This window comes from Cetorhinus maximus, chromosome 18 (genome assembly GCF_964194155.1).
Source record: "Cetorhinus maximus chromosome 18, sCetMax3.hap1.1, whole genome shotgun sequence".
Taxonomy (NCBI): domain Eukaryota; kingdom Metazoa; phylum Chordata; class Chondrichthyes; order Lamniformes; family Cetorhinidae; genus Cetorhinus; species Cetorhinus maximus.
In genome coordinates, this window is record NC_135896.1 from 64,821,195 (window position 1) to 64,828,882 (window position 7,688).

Below are 7,688 nucleotides of genomic sequence, written 5' to 3' on the forward strand. Positions count from 1 at the left end.
GTTGCATAATGGGTGGCTTTGGGGCTACCACCCATCATGAACACACACCAAAGTTGAATTTCAACCTCAAGTTTCAGTTAAAAGCTAGGACAGACTTACAAATTCTAAGACCATTAGAATAGTCATGTAATCTAGACACATGGTGTTACTGAACCACGCATTACTCTCATGCCCAGCTGTGACATTCTGTCTGATACATATTTTTCCTATGCAAGATCATTTTTCTAGGCCAAGCCCATGTGATTTGGTGTTTATGTAGTGTAATGAATTCATACAGTGCCGTGAGCTCTACGACACAGAATGTTTACTTAAAGTTCAGGAAATATTAATAATTGTCCTAATGAAGGCTAGCTATTTGTTTCAATTGCAAAATGTTATAATTAATTAAGCATAATCCTGTTTTGATTGTCCAGAAATAAAATATTTCCAGTCTTCTTGAGGGTATTTTTAGAGTTCTCCAAAAAGGGCTTGATAACATTGTGTCTAATATTCATGTGATTAAATACTGAAAAAAATCTAATCCAGGCTACATAAACCCCAAGGTAATCAGGCTAGCAGAGAGGTTTGCTAAAGATAATATCACAGTTACTCTGATTTGCAGTTGTTTGGTAAAGCCAGGCTATTTTGTTGCTCTGTTATACATGCTTGACATTTTTCCATCTTGAATATAACTTGCAATATTCTAATACACTCAATGTTTTCAACTCTTACAATATTAAATAAAAGATATGTAATTTTATTGAGAAATCTTGGAAATTATTGCTGCTCATGCCAGATCTGACCAGGGTATCACATTGTTTTATCATACCAAACTGTAGATTAAGTTTCAGGTTGAATGCTAGGAAACAACAATAAGTCACTTTGCTATACACTGTTACTCAACTGCATCATTTTTATTCCCATTGAAAAGCTGATTTTATATTTAAAATCTTGCACATGGAGTGCACTTCTCCTATCACAAATTTACATTGTTTTAGAAGTGCTTACGTGGCATTTTATAAATTCAAATTAACATTTTAACACATGCCAATAATGATTATGTCACACCAGTGGATGTTGCCATATGAGCTCTGATCCCACAAATCACTCAAAATGCTTTCTGAAAAAAAAATCACATACCATATTTTCTCAATACCTGAAATTTCTAATGTCCAAAAAATAGTTTCAAACAGAAGTAGAAAATCTAATAACTACATCTTTTATAACACGAATAGATGTATCCATTCAGTTGTCTTTTGTATCTTTTCATGTCCTCCTTAACATTTTTACTTGATGATTTTAACTTATCCTAAATTCCTGGCAATGTCGTTCATTGGGTGTAGCTATCCCATAAAGGTGGCAGATGGATAAGCAGAGGTAGAACTAAAGTAGAAACCTAAGAGCAAGACTTAACAACCCTCCTAAGACAATGGCTGAGGTGCATAGTGGTCTGGCAGCAAGGCTTGCTCAGGTAATTCAGGACACGCTAGGTAGTATGGGCAAATACAATACATGGCATAAAAATAGGCGCAGAGGCAGCAGGCACAGGAGTTGCAAGTCCCTTATACAGATTTTTATGCAGCTTGTGGGCTTCTGGTGTTTGGGCTGATTGGCAGTTTTAGTGGCCCATCTCGAGATAAGCACTGAAGAATGAGCCACAGAACTCACGAGGGACTGTGCAATTTTCCAAAGAAAATATCACAAGAAAGGAATGTTACATTTAAGGGTAGAGTTTGAAAGCAAAGTGTATTCACACAATTTTTTTAATAGCTGAAAGCAAGATAGCAGACAGTTAAAATGCTAATCAGCTAAGCTTTGATGGTCCTTTCTTAAAGAATGTAAATGTTAAGTAATTCATTAGTTTATCTCAGAATATATGGATTACACCCACTGTGTTGGCAATCTCTCATCCCAGGTATTTGGCAGGGCTTGTCTGGATATGGGTCTCCTTCCTGGCTGTGAACAGATATAAAACTTCAGAGATGGAGGCAATGAGAACAGAAAATGCTGGAAAAACTCAGCAGGCATGGCAGCATCTGGGGAGAGAGAAACAGAGTTAACGTTTCAGGTTTGTGACCTTTCTTCAGAACTGATAAAAGTTAAAAATATAAGTGAAAGTGGAAAGAAGACCAAAAGGGAAGGTCTGTTATAGGGTGGAAGACGGAAGAGATTAAATGACTAAAGGCTTCATTGTGCAAAGCCAAAAGGAGTGGTCATTGTTAGAGTTGGGGTGGGGCTATGGAAGGATTTGTACACAGGATGAGAATTTTAAAGTCATGATGTTGCTTGACCCGGAGCCAATGTAGTTCAATGAGCACAGGAGTGATAGGGGAGCAGGACTTGGTGTGAGTTAAGAAACAGGCAACAGAGTTTTGGATGAGCTCACAGAGGGTAGAATTTTTGTCTGAAGAAGAGTCATACGGACTCGAAACGTTAACCCTGTTTCTCTCTCCACAGATGTTGCCAGACCTGCTGAGTATTTCCAACGTTTTCTGTTCCAATCTTAGAACTTTTCAAATTCATTTATGGGATGTCAGCATGATTGGCTAGGCCAACGTTTATTGCATATCCATAATTGTCCTTGAGAAGGTGGTGGTGAGCTGCCTTCTTGAACTGCTGCAGTCCATGTGGTGCAGATACACCCACAGTGCTGTTAGGAAGAGAGCACTGCCCCATCGTAGCACTGCCCCCATCGTAGCACTGCCCCCATCTTAGCACTGCCCACATCTTAGCACTGCCCACATCTTAGCACTGCCCCCATCGTAACACTGCCCACATCTTAGCACTGCCCCCATCTTAGCACTGCCCCTATCGTAGCACTGCCCCCAGGAGAGCACTGCCTCCATCAGAGCACTGTCCCATCAGAGCACTGTCCCATTAGAGCACTGCCCCATCGGAGCACTGTCTCTATCAGAGCACTGACCCCATCAGAGCACCATCAGAGCACTGTCCCCATCAGAGCACCATCAGAGCACTGTCCCCATCAGAGCACCGTCTCTATCAGAGCACTGTCCCCATCAGAGCACCATCAGAGCACTGTCCCCATCAGAGCGCTGTCTCTATCAGTGCACTGCCCCCATCAGAGCCCTGCCCCCCTCAGAGCACCATCAGGGCATTGCCCCCATCAGAGCACTGCCCCCATCAGAGCACTAGTCCCCATCAGAGCACGATCACAGCACTGCCCCCATCAAAACACTGCCCCCATCTGAGCACCATCAGAGCACTGCCCCCATCAGAGCACCATCAGAGCACTGCCCCCATCAGAGCACCATCAAAGCACTGCCCCCATCAGAGCACTGCCCCCATTAGAGCACCATCAGAGCACTGCCCCCATCAGAGCACTGCCCCCATCAGAGAACTGCCCCCAACAGAGCACCAAAACAGCACTGCCCCCATCAGAGCACTGCCCCCATCAGAGCACTGCCCCCATCAGAGCACTGTCCCCATCAGAGCACTGCCACCATCAGAGCACTGTCCCCATCAGAGCTCTGCCCCCATCAGAGCACTGTCCCCATTAGAGCACCATCAGAGCACTGCCCCCATCAGAGCACTGCCCGCATCAGAGCACTGCCCCCATTAGAGCACCATCAGAGCACTGCCCCCATCAGAGCACTGCCCCCATCAGAGCACTGCCCCATCAGAGCACTGCCCCCATCAGAGAACTGCCCCCAACAGAGCACCAAAACAGCACTGCCCCCATCAGAGCACTGCCCCCAACAGAGCACCAAAACAGCACTGCCCCCATCAGAGCACTGCCCCCATCAGAGCACTGCCCCCGTCAGAGCACTGCCCCCATCAGAGCACTGCCCCCATTAGAGCACCATCAGAGCACTGCCCCATCAGAACACTGTCCCCATCAGAGCTCTGCCCCCATCAGAGCACTGTCCCCATCAGAGCACTGTCCCCATCAGAGCACTGTCCCCATCAGAGCACTGTCCCCATCAGAGCACTGCCCCCATCAGAGCACTGCCCCCATCAGAGCACTGTCCCCATCAGAGCACTGTCCCCATCAAAGCACTGCCCCCATCAGAGCACTGTCCCCATCAAAGCACTGCCCCCATCGGAGCACTGCCCCCATCGGAGCACTGCCCCCATCAGAACACTGCCCCCATCAGAGCACTGCCCCCATCAGAGCACTGTCCCCATCAGAACACTGCCCCCATCAGAGCACCTCCTCCATCAGAGCACTGTCCCCATCAAAGCACTGTCCCCATCAAAGCACTGCCCCCATCAGAGTACTGCCTCCATCAGAGCACTGCCCCCATCAGAGCACTGTCTCTATCAGAGCACTGTCCCCATCAGAGCACTATCCCCATCAGAGCACTGTCCCCATCAAAGCACTGCCCCCATCAGAGCACTGTCCCCATCAAAGCACTGCCCCCATCGGAGCACTGCCCCCATCAGAGCACTGCCCCCATCAGAGCACTGCCCCCATCAGAGCACCTCCTCCATCAGAGCACTGTCCCCATCAAAGCACTGTCCCCATCAAAGCACTGCCTCCATCAGAGTACTGCCTCCATCAGAGCACTGCCCCCATCAGAGCACTGTCTCTATCAAAGCACTGCCCCCATCAGAGCACTGCCCCTATCAGAGCCCTGCCCCCATCAAAACACTGTCCCCCTCAGAGCACCATCAGAGCACAGCCCCCATCAGAGCACTGCCCCCAACAGAGCACCATCAGAGCACTGCCCCCATCAGAGCACTGCCCCCATCAGAGCACTCCCCCCATCAGAGAACTGCCCCCATCAGAGCACCATCAGAGCACTGCCTCCATCAGAGCACTGCCCCCATCAGAGCACTGTCCCTATCAGAGCACTGTCCCCATCAGAGCACTGTCTCTATCAGAGCACTGTCCCCATCAGAGCACCATCAGAGCACTGTCCCCATCAGAACACTGTCTCTATCAGAGCACTGTCCCCATCAGAGCCCTGCCCCCCTCAGAGCACCATCAGGGCATTGCCCCCATCAGAGCACTGCCCCCATCAGAGCACTAGTCCCCATCAGAGCACGATTACAGCACTGCCCCCATCAAAACACTGCCCCCATCAAAGCACCATCAGAGCACTGCCCCCATCAGAGCACCATCAGAGCACTGCCCCCATCAGAGCACCATCAGAGCACTGCCCCCATCAGAGCACCATCAGAGCACTGCCCCCATCAGAGCACTGCCCCCATCAGAGCACCATCAAAGCACTGCCCCCATCAGAGCACTGCCCCCATTAGAGCACCATCAGAGCACTGCCCCTAACAGAGCACTGCCCCTAACAGAGCACTGCCCCCATCAGAGCACTGCCCCCATCAGAGCACTGCCCCCATTAGAGCACCATCAGAGCACTGCCCCCATCAGAGCACTGCCCCCATTAGAGCATCATCAGAGCACTGCCCCCATCAGAGCACTGCCCCCATTAGAGCACCATCAGAGCACTGCCCCCATTAGAACACCATCAGAGCACTGCCCCCATTAGAGCACCATCAGAGCACTGCCCCCATCAGAGCACTGCCCCCATTAGAGCACCATCAGAGCACTGCCCCCATCAGAGTACTGCCCCCATTAGAGCACCATCAGAGCACTGCCCCCATTAGAGCACCATCAGAGCACTGCCTCCATCAGAAAACTGCCCCCATCAGAGCACTGCCCCCATCAGAGCACCTCCTCCATCAGAGCACTGTCCCCATCAGAGCACTGCCCCCATCAGAGCACTGCCCCCATTAGAGCATCATCAGAGCACTGCCCCCATCAGAGCACTGCCCCCATTAGAGCACCATCAGAGCACTGCCCCCATTAGAACACCATCAGAGCACTGCCCCCATTAGAGCACCATCAGAGCACTGCCCCCATCAGAGCACTGCCCCCATTAGAGCACCATCAGAGCACTGCCCCCATCAGAGTACTGCCCCCATTAGAGCACCATCAGAGCACTGCCCCCATTAGAGCACCATCAGAGCACTGCCTCCATCAGAAAACTGCCCCCATCAGAGCACTGCCCCCATTAGAGCACCATCAGAGCACTGCCCCCATCAGAGTACTGCCCCCATTAGAGCACCATCAGAGCACTGCCCCCATTAGAGCACCATCAGAGCACTGCCTCCATCAGAAAACTGCCCCCATCAGAGCACTGCCCCCATCAGAGCACCTCCTCCATCAGAGCACTGTCCCCATCAGAGCACTGCCCCCATCAGAGCACTGCCCCCATTAGAACACCATCAGAGCACTGCCCCCATTAGAGCACCATCAGAGCACTGCCCCCATCAGAGCACTGCCCCCATTAGAGCACCATCAGAGCACTGCCCCCATCAGAGTACTGCCCCCATTAGAGCACCATCAGAGCACTGCCCCCATTAGAGCACCATCAGAGCACTGCCTCCATCAGAAAACTGCCCCCATCAGAGCACTGCCCCCATCAGAGCACCTCCTCCATCAGAGCACTGTCCCCATCAAAGCACTGCCCCCATCAGAGCACTGCCCCCATCAGAGCACTGTCCCCATCAAAGCACTGTCCCCATCAGAGCTCTGCCCCCATCAGAGCACTGCCCCCATCAGAGCACTGCCCCCATCAGAGCACCTCCTCCATCAGAGCACTGTCCCCATCAAAGCACTGTCCCCATCAGAGCACTGTCCCCATCAGAGCTCTGCCCCCATCAGAGCACTGCCCCCATCAGAGCACTGTCCCCATCAAAGCACTGTCCCCATCAGAGCTCTGCCCCCATCAGAGCTCTGCCCCCATCAGAGCACTGCCCCCATCAGAGCACTGCCCCCATCAATACACTGCCCCCCTCAGAGCATCATCAGAGCGCTGCCCCCATCGGAGCACTGCCTCCATCGGAGCACTGCCCCCATCAGAGCACTGCCCTCATCAGAGCACTGCCCCCATCAGAGCACTGCCCCCATCAGAGCACCATCAGAGCACTGCCCCCATCAGAGAACCATCAGAGCACTGCCCCCATCAGAGCACTGCCCCCATCAGAACACTATCAGAGCACTGCCCCCATCAGAGCACCATCAGAGCACTGCCCCCATCAGAGCACCATCAGAGCACTGCCCCCATCAGAGCACTGCCCCCATCAGAGCACCATCAGAGCACTGCCCTCATCAGAGCACTGCCCCCATCAGAGCACCATCAGAGCATTGCCCCCATCAGAGTACCATCAGAGTATTGCCCCCATCAGAGCACCATCAGAGCACTGCCCCCATCAGAGCACTGCCCCCATCAGAACACTATCAGAGCACTGCCCCCATCAGAGCACCATCAGAGCACTGCCCCCATCAGAGCACCATCAGAGCACTGCCCCCATCAGAGCACTGCCCCCATCAGAGCACCATCAGAGCACTGCCCCCATCAGAGCACTGCCCCCATCAGAGCACTGCCTCCATCAGAGCACTGCCTCCATCAGAGCACTGCCCCCATCAGAGCACTGCCATCATCAGATCAGAGAACTGCCCCCATCAGTGCCCACAAAACAATGGTTGAAAAGAAACATCCTCCCAACTCTCGTAACTCTACTCCCCCAACTCACAAATCTACCTCTGACTCTCACAACTCCAGCACCTGCACTGTTATAGCCTTTCCCCTCACTTTCACAACTCCACACCTCCCACTTGGAGAACTCTACCCCCTACAATTCTCACAACTCTACACCCTCACTCTCACAACTCTAACCCCCAATCCCAGAACTCTACCTCCATAACCCTCACAACCATATACTCTCCA